The sequence below is a fragment of the Heterocephalus glaber genome, unplaced genomic scaffold (assembly GCF_053883595.1).
Source record: "Heterocephalus glaber isolate CG9 unplaced genomic scaffold, H.glaber_assembly_v1.0 deba00000347, whole genome shotgun sequence".
Classification (NCBI taxonomy): domain Eukaryota; kingdom Metazoa; phylum Chordata; class Mammalia; order Rodentia; family Bathyergidae; genus Heterocephalus; species Heterocephalus glaber.
This window is the reverse complement of record NW_028258143.1, coordinates 18,843,255-18,862,517: the sequence shown is the minus strand read 5'-3', so window position 1 is coordinate 18,862,517 and position 19,263 is coordinate 18,843,255. Positions and strand designations below refer to the sequence as shown.

General features: G+C 35.7%; 1 long non-coding RNA gene across 2 annotated transcripts in view; it reads left to right on the top strand.

Moving 5' to 3' along the window:
- Nucleotides 1-19,263, top strand: part of LOC106010313 (uncharacterized) — a 100,966-nt gene that overhangs the window by 65,604 nt on the left and 16,099 nt on the right. For both annotated transcript variants that reach the window (XR_015446106.1, XR_001184158.3), the window contains one exon: nt 13,030-13,186. This is a non-coding gene — a long non-coding RNA (uncharacterized LOC106010313). The remainder of the gene's footprint in view (nt 1-13,029; nt 13,187-19,263) is intronic.

Sequence of the window (19,263 nt, the reverse complement as noted above, 5' to 3'; positions counted from 1 at the left end):
GCACTACTTTTATTTACAAAGACAAATTCTAGTTGCAACAATTCAAATCCTTCATGAAGGAGGGAGGCAGTAGGAGCAGGGCTGAATGAGTTTCTAATAGACCCCTTTTCTAATTTTTTGCATACTGCTTCTCCTCATTCCACAATCTAGCTAGTAGATCATTAGGCATGGAAATACGCCAGCTTCCTGTTAGTTTTACCTGAAAACATCATGACATTAGTTCAAATGTGCTTGTAGCTTGAGATTTCTCTCAACTTCTGGTGTGGTATAATAATGCTTACAATCATCTCTTTATTCCCTAGCAGGTGTTAATGTGATTGTCTTTTCAAAAATCTCTACTTAAATATTTAAGAGGATGTTTCCCTGGATACAGGGTAGGTAGCAGAAAGTAGAAGATGGAGTAAAGGAAATGGAAGGAAACTAGTTTTATTTTCTTGCTTCTCTCTCCTGACTACTAACTGGTTAATCTCTAAATCATGCACAGATACATAAATTTTGTATTTACATTTTGTTTTTAGTGTATTGGGAAACATTATTTTACTATTTTGAGTATAAAGTGGAATATTAGCGAACCTTATTCAACATTCAATTAAAAATATCTCATGTTGTTTTTAAGAATGTAAGGATACTTTAACTTTAGGAGAACCTATCAGTATAATCATTATGTTAATGGACTACAGAAAAAAGTATAAGTATCTTAAGGGATGTGAAACTAAATATGTCATTTGATAGAATTTGAACACATATTTATGATAAAACAAAGAAAATTGTGACAATAAGTCAATTTCCTTAAGTTAACAGGACTATACATAAATTTTTTACATGATATAGAAATATGATATATTGGTGTTACGATCAGATGAAGAAAAAGCTAAGAATGCTTATGAATAATTATTGTAGATAATTAACATATGTTGTATAGTATATTTAGATAGCTAAATAAAAGATTAAAAATGTAAGAGGTTGAAATATTTCTTAAAGATGACAATGTTTACCTAATCGATAAACAAAACAGATTCCACAGACATTAGACGAAAAAAGAGAATTCTGAAAGATTGCCACTTCCAAGCTTTATTAAGAATAATCAGTGATATCTCTTAACCCTAGTAAACATTGTCATCACAAAATAATTTTCCCAAAGTAATATTCTAGACAGAGAACATAGCAACAATAACTATGAATTCATAATTCTCTTTGCAGTGAAAAATTAGAGAGTGTTTAATAAGGCCAGAGTAAGTGGAGATTTATATTGGATTTATGATAGAATGACAATATTGTAAAGATACTATTTCTCAGAATTAGTTTATAAATTCAATTCAATTTCAGTAAAAATTCTGGAAAGAATTTTTTTTTGGTACCGGGGATCAAACTTGGGTCCTTGAATTTGTGCTGCAGGTGGCGAAACCACTGAGCTAAATCCCCAGCCCTGGAAAGAATTTTTGAGTAATCCAACAAACACTCTAAACTTGTGTGAGATAATACAATTCACAAGTAGCTAGGCTGATTTTTAAAGATGGGATAAAAAATGGGACATGCTATAAGATATGATGATAAAGGCAATGTGGTAGTAGTTCAGTGATAAAAACATCAAAGGGAAGAAAGAGATTATAATAATAGATTCACATGTACATGGAAACTTCATGGAGGGAAAAGGTGTTATCACAAATCAGGAAGTAGGGGAAGTAGGTTAGGCTGGGAAAACATGGGCTCCTACAGGACAGAAAAATAAAGTTGGATCCATTCTCACACCACAGACAAATATAAATTGTACGGAGAACAAGTCTCACATGTGAAAGATAAAACTATAACATTTTAAAAAATGTGGATGTTTTTCAGTGATACTGGAAAAACCCTCAAAGCAAAAATATTTATATATTTATCTATATCACTTCATAAGGATTTCTGCTTAACAGAAAGTACCATAGACATCATTAACAAATGTGTAACAAACTGGGAGAAAGCATTTGAATTCTCTGAAAGCAACATAAAATTAAACATAGGAAATACAAGTAACACCTGCAAATTACCACCACCATCACCACCAACAAAAGACAAGGAACCCACCAGAAAAAGTAAATACAAACAATAAGTCAGTGGTTACTGAGGAAGGAATCTGGAATAACAATATGAATACAAATAGATGCTCAACTACATTAGTAATCAAAGGAATGCAAGTCCAAAAAAGTACCACTCTATGTTTATCAGATTGGTAAAAATCATAAAGTAGTATAACTCCAAATGTACTGTGAGAGTGTGGGAAAACAGCAGACCCTCAGATGGTTGACAAGAGGGCAAAATGATGTAGTAATTGTGGAGTGGAAAGTGACAGTAAAAAGTGGACAACTGATAGTCTGTGACCCGACAATCTCACTTTAGAGAAGTTCAGATGGGGCCCTGCAGGAATGGTTTTGAAGATATTCATTACAACGCTCTCGATGGTAGCAGAGAGTTAGAGGCAGCTCGATTTTCATTAAAAGGGGAGCAGATTTTTTAAATATGAGGAAAATAAACTATAGATTATTTTGCAAGAGAATTTTGTTAATGAGCTACACGTATAACCATATAAGTACACCCAAAAGTAGTATTATACAAGAAAATTAAGAAGCCAAATGAAATCCACAGGACATGAAACAGATTTTGCATTTCTCCATACATGTCCAAAGACATTATGCCAATACACAGGACTAGAATACACAGGGAGTGTATTAGTTACTTGTTTATCACTGGGACAAAATACTTGATATGTGTAACTTCAAGAGCAGAGATTTATTTTGGCTCAGGGTCAGACCATGGTTAGGTAGCTTCAAGACAGAAACAACATGGTAGAAGGGATGGTAGAAAGCTACTCAACCCATGGCAGTCAAGAAACAGAGAGAACAGGGATGAACTGGGGATAAGAATTCATCTTTCCAGGTCACCCTCTCAGTGACCTACCTGGTAACAGCACATGAGCTCCTTGGTGGACCAATTCTCTGATGAGTATAGCACCCTTATAATCCAAGCACTTCCAAAAAGCCCTGCCTCTGAGCACATGAGGCTTTTAGGGGATGTTTTAGATTTAATCCATAACAGGGAGGTTGGAAGTGGGGATCAGGAATAAAGAGAAAATTCAGAAGCATAATAAAGTGTTTTGTGTAATCTAAAATGGTAGTATGCCACAAACTGACCAAAAAATAGGTCTGAGCAGAATTTACATATGACTTAATATACATGTAATACTTACTTAGGAAAATCTTTCCAGGAATAGCAAGGATACTTTTTAAAAGAAATATCCTTTTTGGGTCATACAAATACAAAGGTAGCATACTGAAAGGTCTTAGGAATACTTTAATATTATGTTTATTGCATATTTTCATGTTCAATTCAGTTTCTTAGCTATGTTTCTAGTATTATCAATTATATGGTCTAAAGAATATATTTTAAATTTTAAATTTTACAACATATCTTCTTGTAGCATTTTTCTAAGTTATACTTAATAATTAATAAATGTGAAATTGGTGACAGTGCTTTTTTTCTGGACTGAAATTTTAATTGAGAATTACTTTTTCTGAAGTGCTAATGTTATTAGTAATAACTGATAAATGGGTGATATTTCAAGTTATGTATTTTTTGTTTTGAACTACATACACATTTTAACTTAAAGAAAGCTAAAGATATTGCCTTCCTTCTATTGAGATTCTCTATGTTAAATATTCTAATAAGACAAAACCCATCAATTAAATTATTGCAATTTTTAATGTTGTACAATTAATTCCTTTCAACTAAAAATAAAAATTACATCAAAAGTTCCTTCCTACACACTAAGATAGTCCCAACTGCAGTTGCATAATTTCAAGATGAAATCTTATGCACTCTTTGAACATTCATTATTTAACTTGTTGAGCCCTTTCTTACACCAGTAGGGGGTAAATTCCATTGCCTTCTTGGTGCAAATTTTAAAAATTAACTTTAATTCACAGGAATCTTAAAAAGCTGAAGGGTTTTGTTGTTTCATTTGCTGAATAATTTGAATAAAGATTTTGAACTGGTTCTTAAAAACTTACAATAAAACCAGAAAAATTATTAAACCTAATACTATGATAGGACACTGAGGCTTATTTACAAAATAGTCCCTCAAATGTGCAAACATTTAGAAAATCTGATTGATTCTGGATGACAAAGAGAAAATGTGTGCTGAAATGTTGAATATTCAACATTAATCTCGCCACACTTTTCAGCTTAGTTACACTAATGATATTTATGGATGAATTGCTGGAATATTGTAGTTTAAGAACATGAATTATTTTATGCTAACTTTACTACACACAAATTTTTGTTCCTATGTGTTTCACTCCATAAATTTCTTCAAATAAACATGTACCTTTCACTACAATAGCCCTTCCTCAAAATTTGTATTCTTATCATCACCACAAAATAAATAATTTTATCTTCAAAGTTAAATATTTGACCTATAATTTTGTCTTCAAGATTAAGCATTTGACTCACATTATACCAGGCTTTGTAATAATGTTAGACATTCCGCCTTCCATGGAACAACCTTCCAAAAACTTTGTTTTGCTTTAAAAAATGTAATTAAAAAAAGAGCCTTTACTAAGATTAACTGATTTTCTAATTACAGTAGCTTATTGCATGGATATAGCACAGGCAGTATTGACCTATTTGAATAGTATTTTCTTGCTAATGGTCCTACATCTTTATAAAAACACAAGAAAATTTGAAATTTTAGTGAGTCCAATTAATTTAGAAGAATAACTAGTTGATCTAAATAAAAACTCATGCTTCACAGAGGATGGTAGTATGTAAATTCATGTTTGCATTGCAAATGTTAAATAATTGTCTTGGAACAGTCTTCGTAATGTACCTACTAGCTTTTGAGGCAGATGCTGCTGTTTTTTCCAGGTCTGTGTTTCTAGTTTTCTTGTGGTCAATGATATTACTACATATTCCTTCCCCTACCTTAGACAAGTGTCAAAAATTGTTAGGTGCAAGCTTAAGAGTTCATCGTCAACTTGTGAAACCAGTTCTGAAGTGGGTTAAATTCCTAAAATTCAGCTCAAAAACTAAAAATATTCACTTTCAGTTACTACTGCCAAAAGCATTTATTAAAAAAAAAACACAAAGTAAGTGTGGTAGAAGAATACCTTAGAAGAAATGGCAAAACATTGGTCACCCACTACTCTACATGCGCTGCAACAAGAGTTGCACTCCATTTCCTGAAGGTATTTAATATCTTGTAAAATTGTAATTTTACAATTCATAATTTCCTGTTTCAGTGACCCTGTTGTTTGGAGGCATGACAACTGCCTAAATTTTGGAGCCTGTGGCCCAGGTCATGATATAGTCACCTGGTATACCAGCAGGATGGCAGGTGCAGGAGTTCTGAGCATTTCTTTAACCACACTCAAGACTGAAAGGAGTTAGCTGTCCTCAGTTATATGAAAGCATTTTATGCTAAAAACTGAACATCCTGGATCATGTCCTTCAAAGAGAGATACTATATTGTATCAGAAAAGGACCAAGGGGGGAGGGAACATGGGTTGTGGTGAATCATCTCAGATTTTGCTATGTGTCCAAATCATAAATCTATTTACATACAAGCAGATGAGACCACAGAGGAGATGGTACTACAGAGTGGCAGTTCACCACACCCTTCCGGCCTTATTGTCACATAATTATTATTAATGATATCTCATAAAAATAGAAAATCCATTTGGAATGGGATGCTGGGACAATAGGCACCCACCAGGAGTCTCTTGGGAAAGTAGGAAGGAATGAGTACTTTCTATTACAGATAATTTGGGTAAAAATAATTGTTTTCTGGGAGGAAATATGTACTAAGGAAACACATTTAGCAACCTGTCCATCACCAGAATTAATGGAGTTGGAGCTTGTAATGGGAAAAACAAAATTTATGGCAATTTCTCACTCCTTGCTTTCACGGCCACATATAATTCCAGTGTTTGAAAGATTAGACACTTAGGAGTTCTAGAAAGTCTATCTCCAGGAATGATTTTGGCTGATATGGAAAATAAATTTAGTTCCTTCTGGGTAGCCTTGCAGACACATTGGAAAGTTTCAATACCTGTCTTGATACCTTTATCAGTTAGGGTTCAGTTAGAAGAGCAGATGTTATAAATACAATGGCTGACTCCAGAGTCAGGTGCGGAAGAATGCAAAAGCTATCTACATGCTGGAGAGTTAGAGGATCCAGTCAAAAGTCAAAGACCTGGAACTCACTGTACATGCTTAATAAATGTGTATATATGCACAAGGATATTAACAAAATAGGAGACAACTGTTGCAATTATAATCCTCATTTTTTGGTAATTTTTCACACTGTCATTGTTGGTATTTATAACTACCTTCTACTGCCCAATTTGTATTCCCTTGGCCTTCAGCAAGCATGTTAGCAGGTCTTGGTTATTTTCCCGGAAGGGTGACTCATTCCTTCATTTCTAAAGGTTCCGGGCCATTTGTCGTACTACTTGGATTGGGTTGTTGGAGTTTCCTATTGACTTTGTTATAGGGTATAGTAATACTAGGAGGCACCCTAAGAGATCTTCTGCACTGCAAGTATATTCTTCTTTTTCTGTCTTGTAGAGTAATAGTCCAATTTCCACTTGATAGTCTGGATCAATCACCCCTGCCAACACTATAACTCCCTTTTCACTTTGTTTATTCAGAGGTATGGGGAACACAAAATGAACAGGAGGAAGTCTTTGCTTCGAATTCAATGGAGTCATTATGGTACTTTCTAGTACAAGCTTTCTTCCCTTTGTAACTAAGAGTTCTAAGCTAGTAGAATATAAGGTTGTGGAAACAGGGAACAAAAATTTTGCTACTGGGACACTAGGAGTGGTGGTGAGTGGTACCATTTCCACTTCTACCCCTTGATTCCAGGACACATGTATTTTAGCCATGGAAAACAGAGTACCATATAGTGCACTCTAATTTAAAAAATATACAGTAGTACCTTGGTTCATGAATTTAATTGTTTTAAAATTTTGGAAAACAAGGCCACATTTCTGTTTGTGTGGACGTGTTCTTCACCTGATGCAAAGTTTGCAAAGAAAACCAAAATTTTGCTGAGCTCTTCTGTTTTCAAGCCAAATCATTTGCAAACAAAATCATTCATGAACTGAGGAACAATTGTACAAACTTTTGAAGAACCTTGTCCAGGCCACAAGGTATTTCCATCTAATGGAGCTGTAACTTATCTTCAAAAGGCCTTTCAATCAATCCAGTTGCTTCTGGATGGTGAAGAATGTGGTAAGACCAGTGAATTCCATGATCATGAGCCCATGGCCTCAGTTCTTTGGCCATAAAATGTGTTCCTTGGTCAGAGACAATGGTACCCCGTCAGTAGTTAAAGTATTCTGTATGTCCACTGATGTAGTTTTAGCAAAAACATTATGTTCGGGGAAGGCAAATCTATTCCTGGAATGAGTCTGTGCCAATAAGGATAAAACACTGCTTTTTCCATGATGGAAGTAGTCCAATATAATCAACCTCCCACCAGGTCCCACAGATCTGAATTGTCTGTGCTGGAAGCCTGAAGGATCTGCACTTAAAGCCAGAGACAGATATCCATAGGCAATGGCAGCTAGAGCTCTTCTGAAGAAACAAAAGTGAGACATCTTTTTTACTTCCCTTTTTGTTCCACCAGACTACACTGTTGATTCCACCCTCACCCAGGGTGAGTCTCCCATCTTTAACAAGCCAATCATCCAGGTATACCCAGAAATGTGCTAAACCAATCAAATAGGCATTTCTTATTTAAGTTGACACCATAGTTACCCAACACTCAACTGACTGCATGGAATGAGCTTTTGCATTCCTCTCTATGTCCTGGTGGTGAATTGTTTGTCTTGCTTCTAATCTGTGGTTTCAGCTTCTAACAATGGCTGGCCTGTTTTTTGAACCTAGATAGAATATTCATATTAATTTTCTAAGTTCTCATTTTGGCATACCTCTTTGACTATAATTAGGGTAATTTCTGGATATGTTGGTATTTAGATAAATGTATTTAGAAACTCTAGGCCTATTTGCCCTATATTGTTTCAACCCATTCGTCCCTTCATTCTTGTGTTCAGTAAAGCTTTACCCTGAACACACAAAGTTTGATGGTCTTGATGATTGTCTTCTAGTTTGAGGAGAGGGTCCAGACACTTTTTCCTTTTTCACATTTTAAAAAATTTGGGCATGCATGTTTATGGTCATTTTCAATCCCTTATTTTATATTTGTGGATAAACATGAGACATTCAGGACAGCAAACACAAATATAAATCACACACTCAAAAATAACAGTGATCCAAAAGGGCAGCATTTGAAGGCACTTGAGTTGTGCAATTTGACAACAAAGGACAAAGGAATGTCATATCTATATATGCAAAATGATGGCATTCCAAAGGAGGATTGAAGGATTAAATAAAAGGAAAAATGAGTGGATGTTTCACAAAGACAGGAGCATTGTCTTGAAGATGCAAGAGAATCATTATAGGCGGAGAAAGGGTAGAATGTTCTACATATGGAGAGAGAAGCGTAGGCAAAGACAAAGGATATGAAGGCTTTTGTAATCTGATGATAACAAGGCAAAAGCTGGAGCTTTACAGCTCTGTAAAATTATGCATACTAGAGTAGAATGTGAAAAAATTGTTTGGCTTTAGGGTTGTGGTACTTTTTTGTCATTGCTAATAAAATATAATCTGTGATAAAAATCTGAAGTTATGTTGACTGAATTGAATTTTTAAAAATAATAAGTTTTCATTTGGATTTTTCTCTGTTTTTGTAATTGTGCTTATCATGAATAATAAGCACACTGACACATTCTTTTTTATTTTATTTTATTTTTATTTTACTTTTTTAAATTTTTATTTTTTCCCCTTTAAGTTTATTGGTACATTGTAGGTATAAAATACACTTACATTCATCATTGGGATCTTGTACCATTACATGAGTCTCTTGGTTCTTATTTTTTTCCCCCTTCCCTTGCCCTTGCTTCACCCCCTTCACCCTTTCCTATTTGCAAAGAACTTGTTTCCATTTTTTTCCTCTTCTCATATTTTTTCCTTTCTCTTTTTTCCCTTGCCCTACCCTTCCCAATTCCCCTGCTCTTTTAGACCTTTTCTTCCTGTTGCACAATATCAGTTATACATTTTTAAAATTACAATATTAAGATCTAGGAGACATTACCACAGATTTTACAGAATTTAAAAGGATATAGAAAGCATATTACAAAGATCTTTTTTGAAATAAGTTTGACAACTTCTAAGAAGTCACTTGGAAGACAAATTAATGAAACTAACTCTGGAGGAAATATAAAATTTGAATAGCACCTATTAAAGAAAGTATATTCCTAGCTTGAAAACCTACCTATATGACAACAGTAGGTTCATAAACATTTTAACTGATAAATTATATCAAACAATTAAAGCAGAAAAAAGAAGGAACACTTCTCCCCTCATTTTAGGAACTCAACACTGTGCTAATCCTAAAATTGGATAAAGATAATAGAAGAAAAAAGTATGAACATAGATAGAAATTTGTTTAACAAAAGAAACTATTAGAAGTCAGATTTGGCAGGATGTAGAAAGTGATTTTATTATAGGGATGGCAGTGTTGGTTCAGCATTGGAAGATCCACCCCCAAAAGTCATCATTTTAACAGAGGAAAGGAAAAAGCCATATGATCCTGTCACTAGTTGGAGAAAAAGTATTGGACTAAATTCTACAGCTGTTCATGGTAAAAGCTATCAGGACACTAGAAGTAGAACAGAACCTTCTCAACAGATTAAAGACATGTACTCCATACTTCCAGTGAGAATGCCTTATATGAATGGAGAAGATACAATGCTTTCTCCTTAAGGTGGGGAACAAGGGTAGATATGCTTACTCTTTATCTGTCCATTAAACTTTGAAACCTAGGCCCCACCAAAATAGTCTGGCAATAAAATGACACAACTAGGATAGGATTGTCATGGCAGAAGCAAAACCTTTATATGTAGATGAAATGATCATCTACAGAGAAAATACTAAGAAATCTCTAGGAGCCCCTAGAATTTGTATTTGAATTTAGCAGGATTAGAAAACACAAGGTATATATGAAAATTCAGGTCTGTGTATACTTGCTATAAATGAAGAATTGGATATTGAAATTTAAAAGTTATGTAGAAGTACAAAGGGCCTAGAAAAGCTAAAAACAAAAACAAAAACAGTGTTGGAAGACATTTAGTACCTAATTTTAAAACTTCCTCTAAAGCTACAGTAATCAAGGCAGTGTTGGTGTAAGGAAAGACATATAGATCATTTGAATAAAACAGAGAATCTAGAAATAGAACCACACATATATGGTCCACTGAGTTTTGAAAGATTATTTAACATTAGCATTTTATAGAATATAAACTCGATTCAAGAGCCAAGGAAGAGATAGTGTCTTCAGCAAACGGCACTAGAACACGTGGTATCCGGATATAAAAAATTAACCTCAACCCTTTTTTTCTATACATGAAAATAACTTGAAGGGATCTGTGAACCTAAATAAGAAAGCCTAAAAGTATAAAACTTTAAGAAGAAACTACAAGGGAAAATATTTATGAATTCAGGGTAGGCAAGAACTACCTAAGATACAAAACACATGATATTTAAAAGAAAAAAAATTGATAAATGAGATTCCATCAAAATTTAGAACTTTAAATGACATCATTAAAATGAAAAGTAGTCCTTAAACAGACCATATTTACAATGCACATAACCTATGACCAGAATATATAAAGAACTCTTACAGCTCATTAATAGACAACCCAATTAAAATGTAGACATAAGAAGATGATAAATAGCCAGTATAGCACAAGGAATGGTGTGCAACTCTAGAATCAGAAAAATATTAATCAGTACAATAATAAGATTGAATTCTATACTCATTAGGGAGATGAAGTGAAAAGTTTTAAAAGCCTTGTCATGGCTTTTTCTTTTTGTTGGATTCTCCCTCTTTGCACTTAATTTGTCACGCCCAATGGATTCATTCTGCTGAGTTTCCTGGGGTTGAGATCCTCATTGTCTTTTCCTAGGGTATTGTCCAAAATTTTTTGGAGTGCCGGTTTTGTATTCATGAAGTTCCTGAGGTGCCCTCTATCATGAAAGTATCTTATTTCTCCATCAATTTTGAAAGATAGTTTTGCAGGGTACATCAATCTGGGTTGGAGGCTGTTTTCCTTTAGGGCTTGAAATATATCACTCCAAGCTCTTCTTGCCTTGAGGGTTTGCATTGAGAAGTCTGCTGTGATTCTGATGGGCTTTTCTTTGTATGTGATTTGTTTCTTTTCTCTCACTGCTTGCAGAATTTTGTTTTTCTGTTGGATTTCTGGAATCTTAACAATTATATGCCTATGTGTAGATTTTTTTTGATCAAGGCTATTTGGAGTCCTATATGCCTCACTTATCTGTATGTCAAGTTCTTTTCCCCTCCTTGGGAAGTTTTCTGCCATCACTTTTGTGGACAGTTTTTTAATGTCATCTACACTTTCTCTTCTTTCTTCATTGACTCCAATACATCTTATGTTATTCTTCTTTGCATCATCTAGCAGCTGCTGGATTGATTTCTCGTGTTCCCTTATAATTTTAAAGCAATTTTTCTTTTCCTGGTCACTAATTGCAATCTTTTCTTCTATATGTGAAATTCTATCCTTGGATTGGTTCATTCTGGTATGCAGACTTTCAATGGAGTTTTTAATCTCTTGGAAATCTGTTTGTATCTGTTTTATGGATTCCATTTGTTTCCTATGTTGGGATTCCATCATGTTCCTCAGATCCTCTATTTTTTTATCTGTGTCCTCTCTAGATTTATTAATCATGTCTTGCACCTTGAGCAAAATCTTTGCTGTTATCTGAGTAATTATTTCTGATTTCATTTTTCCCAGATCCTCTTTTCTTGCCAGTTCAGAGAGTCCAGGTGGTTGAGTATCACAGTGTTCCATCTCATTTCCCTTTGGGGTTGCTGTAGGTGATCTGGAAATCTGTTTTTGAGGCTTGTTTAATGTGTCTTCTCATTTCCATGGGTGTGAGGGGGGTGCTTCTGGCACCCACGCAGCTCACCTTCTCTGCCCTAGGAGCTTGGGATGGCAGCAGGTGAGCTTCCTTCCAGGTGGTGGGACCGGCTCAGCTTCTCTGCCCTAGGAGGTTGGGAAGGCAGCAGGGGAGCTGCCCTCTGCGTGCTGGGACCGGCCGATCCTCTCTGCCCTAGGAGCCTGGGATGCAGGCGGGGAGCTTTCTTCCGGGTGCTGGGACCGGCTCACCTTCTCTGCTCTAGGAGCCTGGGATGGAGGCAACACATTCTTAATATGATTATCGTAATTGAGGTTACCACATTCCTTAGCAAATTATTGCCATTCTGAGTAATATAAGTAGGACTTTCTTGCAAATGTGGAAAGTGTGGACTTTTTGATTTTTTTTTTTTTTTGGTACTGGGGATCAAACTTGGGACCTTGTGCTTGCAAGGCAGGTGGCAGAACCACTGAGCAAAACCTCCAGCCCAGGACTTTTATTAATTATCTGCTTTCTTGTAATGCCATCACCTTTACCTCACTGAACACCATGAGAAAGCTTTGATCAAGGCAAGCAACTTTAACTAAGCTGAGTGCCTGCATATTTACAGATGGTAAGCAAGTTCTGTGTAAGAATAAATAGAAACTGTCCTGCTATTGTCACTACTGTTTAAAAAGACATGAGTTAATTTTTCTTTTATAGAAGAGGAAATTCTCCCTGGCTGTGCTCTGCAGTATTAGACATGGAACCACTGTGTCTCCTGCCTTTATTCTCTTCTTCTTGCCCCTGCCAAGAAAGGTGTGGACAATTGCTTTCTAGAGAAGTAAAACATAAGTCAGAGCATTGAGGCAGACCTTTCCTGGAACCATTTAGGCATCAGAACTGAGTTGAGCTGGATAAATTTAATTGTTCTTAATTTTCCTTATAAAAAGGTTAATTTCATTTCCTTGTCTTTATTGGCTACAAATAGAACAGCAACATTCTTTTCAGTTTCAGAGATGAAGATTTGGAGAGGACCTGGGAGATCTGGAATTAATCTCAGATCATCCATTTGAAATGCTATCTGGAGCAAGCTTCTCTTTTTGAGGGCTCAGATTCCTTTGTGAAAAATGGCACCTGTTACTTAGAGGCTTCTGATGGATTGAGCGTAAGTTTTACTTTTTTCTAATATATGCACTTAAAACAAATGACTCAAGTGTCACTTATGATTGTAATTTAAGTAAATGTAAGGTTAATTTCCAAGCCTAACTGGATGTGTCTACTCAGGGATGTCTCAGGCTTGACTTCCATTTAGATTTACTTTAACAACACGTAGGCCTGTATTTGTCACTTTCTTTGGATTTGCATAAGCTAAGGGAATAACTTTTATCCTCTACCTATTTGCTTATGTGTTGCTTAACTTTGAGGCCTCAGTTTAAATGCCGTTTTCTTTGCAGGAGTTTCCCCTGATCTCTTCATTCATGCTCTAATTAACATTCTCTGCTTTGTGTTTTTATTCTCCTCTCTAATTTCTTGACCTATGACTCATAAATTGTACTGTCATTTCTTTTATACCTGTTTCCCCTAATGAACTATGAGGTCAAAGAAGGTCTGCATTCTATATCTATCATATAATAGGTTTCTTGGCATAGAGTATAACCAATAAGTAAACAATAAGAGTAAATCATAATTATTCTAAGAATAGCAGATTGACATAACCTTCATTATGTGACAAGTTAGGACACATTTAATCTTAACAGTAACTCTGTAAAACCGGTATTCCTCTTGCCGTTGGTCTGGGAACCAGTTGAGAACCATTGCACTAAGCATAAGGACAGAAAAGGGTCCCTGTTTCTAAGTCTAAGGAATAGAAGTATACTGAATATAGGAGTTCTCCTGGTACAGGAATGACCTAGAGACAGGTGAAACCATGGTTTGTACATAGAACTTGTCTCCATACTTTCTCAAGCTTTGAACATGGAGAAGTCACGCTGATGTAGGACACTCTGTGAGTTGGCCATAGTGTGTCTATATAGTGATGTTGCCATATGAAATTACATCTGCCCAGTCCCACCAAGTCAAATGCCAGAACCCTGGAAAGACAAATCTTCATTTCTTATTGTACTGGTTTGGATCAAAAATGTCCCCCAAAAGGCTCATGCGTTCAGAGATGGGGATTTTGGAAGGCAATTAGATCATGGGGAACTAACCTTATCAGTGGGTTATTCCACTGATGAGTTCATTGCTGAATGTGCTGTTGGAGTTGGGGCCCGGTTGGAAGAAGTAGACCACTGGGTACATTCTTTGGCTCTTTCCATCTCTCTGTATTTCCTGGTTGCTATGAGGTGAGCAGCTATCCTTTGCCATTTGCCTCAGTCATGACATTTCTGCTTCAGAGCCAGCAGGACATAGACTGAAAACATCTGCAGCCTTGAGCCAACCAACCAACCAAACCAAAGCTTTGTCCTTTAAGCTATGTGTGTTAGGGATATTTTTCCCCCCAGTGACAAAAAGCTGACTAAGTCATCAATGTCATGGAAGCAGTGATGATAAATCAGAAATCCAGACTGCACTTTATGTACATGTTTCCCCTTAAAATTTTTTTAGACTGTCATTGTTATTCAGTCCTTGTAGTTTAGCTCTATGCAGACATAGTGAGCCTCCATGCTGGTGCTTTTGTAACGAAACACCCAACAGATCAGGTTGCCTAGTAATCCATAGAGAACTCATCTGCTGTGTAAAAAATAACATGTTTAAGTTCTCCAGGAACTATCTGTTTACTCTGCCTTGGCAGCAAGAATTACATTAAGGCTGAAACTTAGCTGTGGAGATCAATACCAAATGGATTTATTCAGTATGCACAGGAGAAAATGGCATAAGTGTCTGTTAACCTGATGACATTTTGTGCTGTTATTGAAAGTTCATTATTTAACTGATGTCTCTTCACGGGAAGGCTGAACTTTGAAATATTAGATATTCTGACTGAAGCGGAGGTTGTAGCCATAAGTCTAAACATTTGCTATTTTTTTTTTCTGTACAGCATGCTCCTAAATATTGGTGTTGTGCTTCAGGATTTGGGCTATACAAAGTTTTGCATGCTCTTTTCTCTGGTATCCTGGTGTCTTTGGAATGCCATCTTAATTTCTTAGAATGGCTCCATTCCTGTTTCCAGCAAGCCTAATATTTCCTTTGTTTAAGTTGTATTTTGAGGACTTGAGCTCCAGGTGGATGGTCTGATTTCTTCTGACAGAAGTCATGACCAAAAGATAACTCACTAAGTTATACAGCGACATGGATTGGTGTTGAGTCCCAAGTAGGCATAGAGTAGGACAGAGAGTTGCAGAGTTTATATAAGTAATTCTGAGAGGGTAGCACAAATTGAAGATATACGTAGAAGGATCATGCAACAGATTTATCAGATGAGGGGGAGATGACAGGGTGTAACAAGGAGAATAGAACAAGAGGAACAGGGGTTTAAAATAAGACCAACTGATACACCTAGGCAGTTAGTGGACCTAGCTCCATAACTTGCACTGGGCTGGCTGGCCCGGGAATGAGTTTGACTGGTTTCATTCATTATATAACAGTGCTATATATATCAGATTTATTTTTTATTCTGATTAAATTTGCTTTGATCTATTTCAAATGGCCTCAATGGCTCCAATTAAAATGTTTTGAAATAGTTATTTGTAGTCATATAATTTAATCAAATAACAAACAAACAAAATAAATAAACAAAAGACCCAAAAACTTTAATGACATTCTGCCTTAAGGCATTTCTAGTGGCATTTCTGCACAAAATTATTGTCATGGATGGAGAGTAACATGACAGCTATATTTTGGTAGGTGACTAGAGTTTCTGTTAACCAGGAATTGATCAGAGCAACCATGTTATTCTGTGGGGAAGTAGCTATTGTCCCATTGTATATATATTTGTTTATCTATTCACCAATTGAAAGACATATAAATTGTTTCTAATTTGTAGCAATTCTTAATAATCCCACTATAAACATTTGCATTTTGTTTTTTTAGTGATTATATGTTTTCATTTCTTTTAAGCAAGTAAGTAGAAGTGAGATTGCTAAATCATATAGTAATAGGTGTTTGACTCTATTGAATATTGTCAATTTTTTTTCCCAGTTTTGGGAATTGAACTCAGGATCTTGCACTTGCCAGGCAGGTTCAGTGCCACTGAGCAACATCCCCAATCCTCAAACTATTTTCTCTAATGACTATTTTACATTTCCATTGTGAGATTCCTATCAGTCTGCATTCTTGCCTGATATTCTCAGTATTTTTAATTTTAGCCTTCCATTAAATGACATTTCAATGTGAATTTAATTTGAATCTCTCCAAGGACTAATGATGTTAAGTATATTTGAATATATATATATATATATATATATATATATATATATATATATATATACTTTTTTTTTTTTTTTTTGGTGCCGGGGATTGAACTAGGGACCTTGAGCTTGTGAGACAGGCGGTGGAACCACTAAGCTAAATCCCCGGCCCTATCCAAATATTTTTCCTGGTTGTCCTTCAAGTCTTAAAATTCTTATCTGGTCTACCTGCTTTTATTGGCCTACAGATTTGTGTATTTAATTTAACATGTTAAATTGCAGTTAGTTGGAAAGACAGGGTTGAATATGTTATACCGTTTTGTCTATAACCAGACATTCCAAACCTCTTGGAAGAATTACCTCTACTTACTACTTTCATTTCCTTTCCATTCACGCTTCTATCAACTCCAAGCTATGTTCAGTTTTATTATCCCATCAAATATTTCACCAAAGTCTCTAGTGATTTCCATACTGTTAAATACAACTGGATTTCATTTAATCTTTCAGTAGAATTTGACATTCTCATTCGTTAAACATTTTCTTCCCTTGATTTTCATGATATACTTATCTTAGTTTTTCTCCTAGTCTTCTGCTGAGTCCTCATCTGTCTGCTTTGAAGGATCAAAATCCTTTGCTTAGTTATTAAATATTGGAATTCTTCAAGGCTCATTAGCAGACATTCAATTCTTCTCTACTCTCTTTCTAAGTAATTTCATCAATGCTTAAGGCTTCAATAACTATCTGTATGCATATGGCTTCTAAACTTATCAGCTTAGATTTCTCCTCTGAGCTCCAGACATTAATGTCCATCTGCTTCCTTGATGTCTCAATTTTAAACTCTATAGTCAGGAAATATATCACGATCATCCATGTAAAAGCTCATTATTTCAGTGTTCTCTATTCTGATCATGGTATATCTGATATCTGACTTCCTTTCATCCTTCAATATACAATGTTCTAAATTGATTTCATCTGTTAAATAGCTCTCATATGTGTTCGCATCTTCTTCTTGACACAGTTCTAGGCTGAGCTCACACAGATTTACACTAGGATTTTCACTATCAGCTTCTATCTGATTGTGTTCGATCCCATATTTTATTCCAATCAAAATAAGCTGTTTAACAAACCAAACTGATCATGTCAGTCTGCCTGCCTAAAACCAATTTATTTTAGGAACTGTCCTTATCTTGGACCACAAAGCCTATCTGATCTGGTCCTTGACTACCTTTCCAGGTGAATCAATAACTCATTCATTGTCTTAGTCACTTTTTTTGTTGGTGGTACATAATACTTGATACCCACAATTTAAAGGAGAAGAGGTTTATTTTGGCTCATAATTTCAGTGCATGGTTGGCTGGCTCCGAGGCAGAAAAGGCAGGGCAGGAGGGTATGGTGAAAGAAAAGTTGTTCACACTGTGGTGGCCAGGAGGCAGAGAGAGAAGGGAGGAAATGGATCAGGAGATAGATAAACCCTTTTGCTCATTTCTTCTAAGTAGATCCCAGATCCTAACAGCACATTTAGCTGCAAATGCATGGTCCAGTCACCTTCCAAAAGCCTCACCTCTGAGTTCATGAAGATTTGGGGGACATTCTCAAGCTAAACTATAACATTCATGGATTCATTCAACAAATACTTACTGGGGTGTAGAATGCTTATCCTACTATGTGTTGGGCCTTTGGTTCCATTCTCAGCATTGCAAAATAAAAACAAAAAATAAATATTTATTGAGAGTCTATTATATGTAAGGAATTGTCCTAGTCACTAAGCATATAGCAAAATCCTTGTTTTCATGGAGATTATATTCTAAAGGGAAGAAAAAGGCACAAAACAAATACACATATAAAGAGTATACCATTGGTAAGAAGTTAAAATACACAAAATGCACCAGTATAAGAGGACAGAGAATTATGGTGAGGTGTTATTTTAGTGGGGCCACCAGTGAAAGCCTCACAAAGATGACATCAGAATAGACGCCTGAAGGACAAGACTGAGTGAACCATGCTGAAATCCAAAGGAAGAATGTTCCAGCCTTGTGGAACAGAATATGCTGAGATTGAAGCAGAAGTGTGGTTTTCATAAGATGAGAAGATACTGGTAAGTTTTAAGCAGAAATCTGCCTCCTTCATAGGTAATCTTTACACCAAAGCTCCCTGTTGGACAGACCAAGGTGTTCTCAGAGATGTGCTAAAACCTGAGCCTATTCTGTCCTTTTTCTTGCCTCACTCTTTACAGGTGTTGGACCTGAATCATGATCTCATGATCTGAAGCTTTCTCTGCCTCTTTTTCTTCCCTCTTATTCATAAATCCTTTGCCCTTGTGACTATATCTCAGCATCCGCTTGGAATATTCTCCTGATATAATCATCAACTACCAAGACTTCCAAAGCAAAGCACTGAATACTTTCATTTCACTCTTTCTCTAAATGTTAACATTCAACTGCTTATTGAGTCCTTTCAATTTTGTCAGGAAAAATATTCCTCTAATTCTCAAAGTGGGCTGCCTTATTCTTGGGGACCTATAAATTCCTCTGTATTTTTAAAATTGACATTTTATAACTTGATGCCATTGTATAAGCAAACATCATCCAAGTTCAATGGCCTTCTCTATCAGTCAGGGTCCAATTAGGAGACAAAAATCACAACAGTAATTTGAAGAGGAAAAAAAGTATAAGATGTTGTTAAGCACTAAAAGGTAGTTAACTATCACAAATAACAAAAGCATTATAAATGACACAGAAACAGCACATGAGAAAAGAAGCTATGACCTGTAGAACTGAGAGAAAGTGAGTAAGAAAGGAACTATATATTCAGCAGAACTCACCCAGACTGAGATCTAGACTTCTTGGCTGATATATGGCTCCCAGAGACATGTAGTTTGCAGGTAGTAAGGAAACTT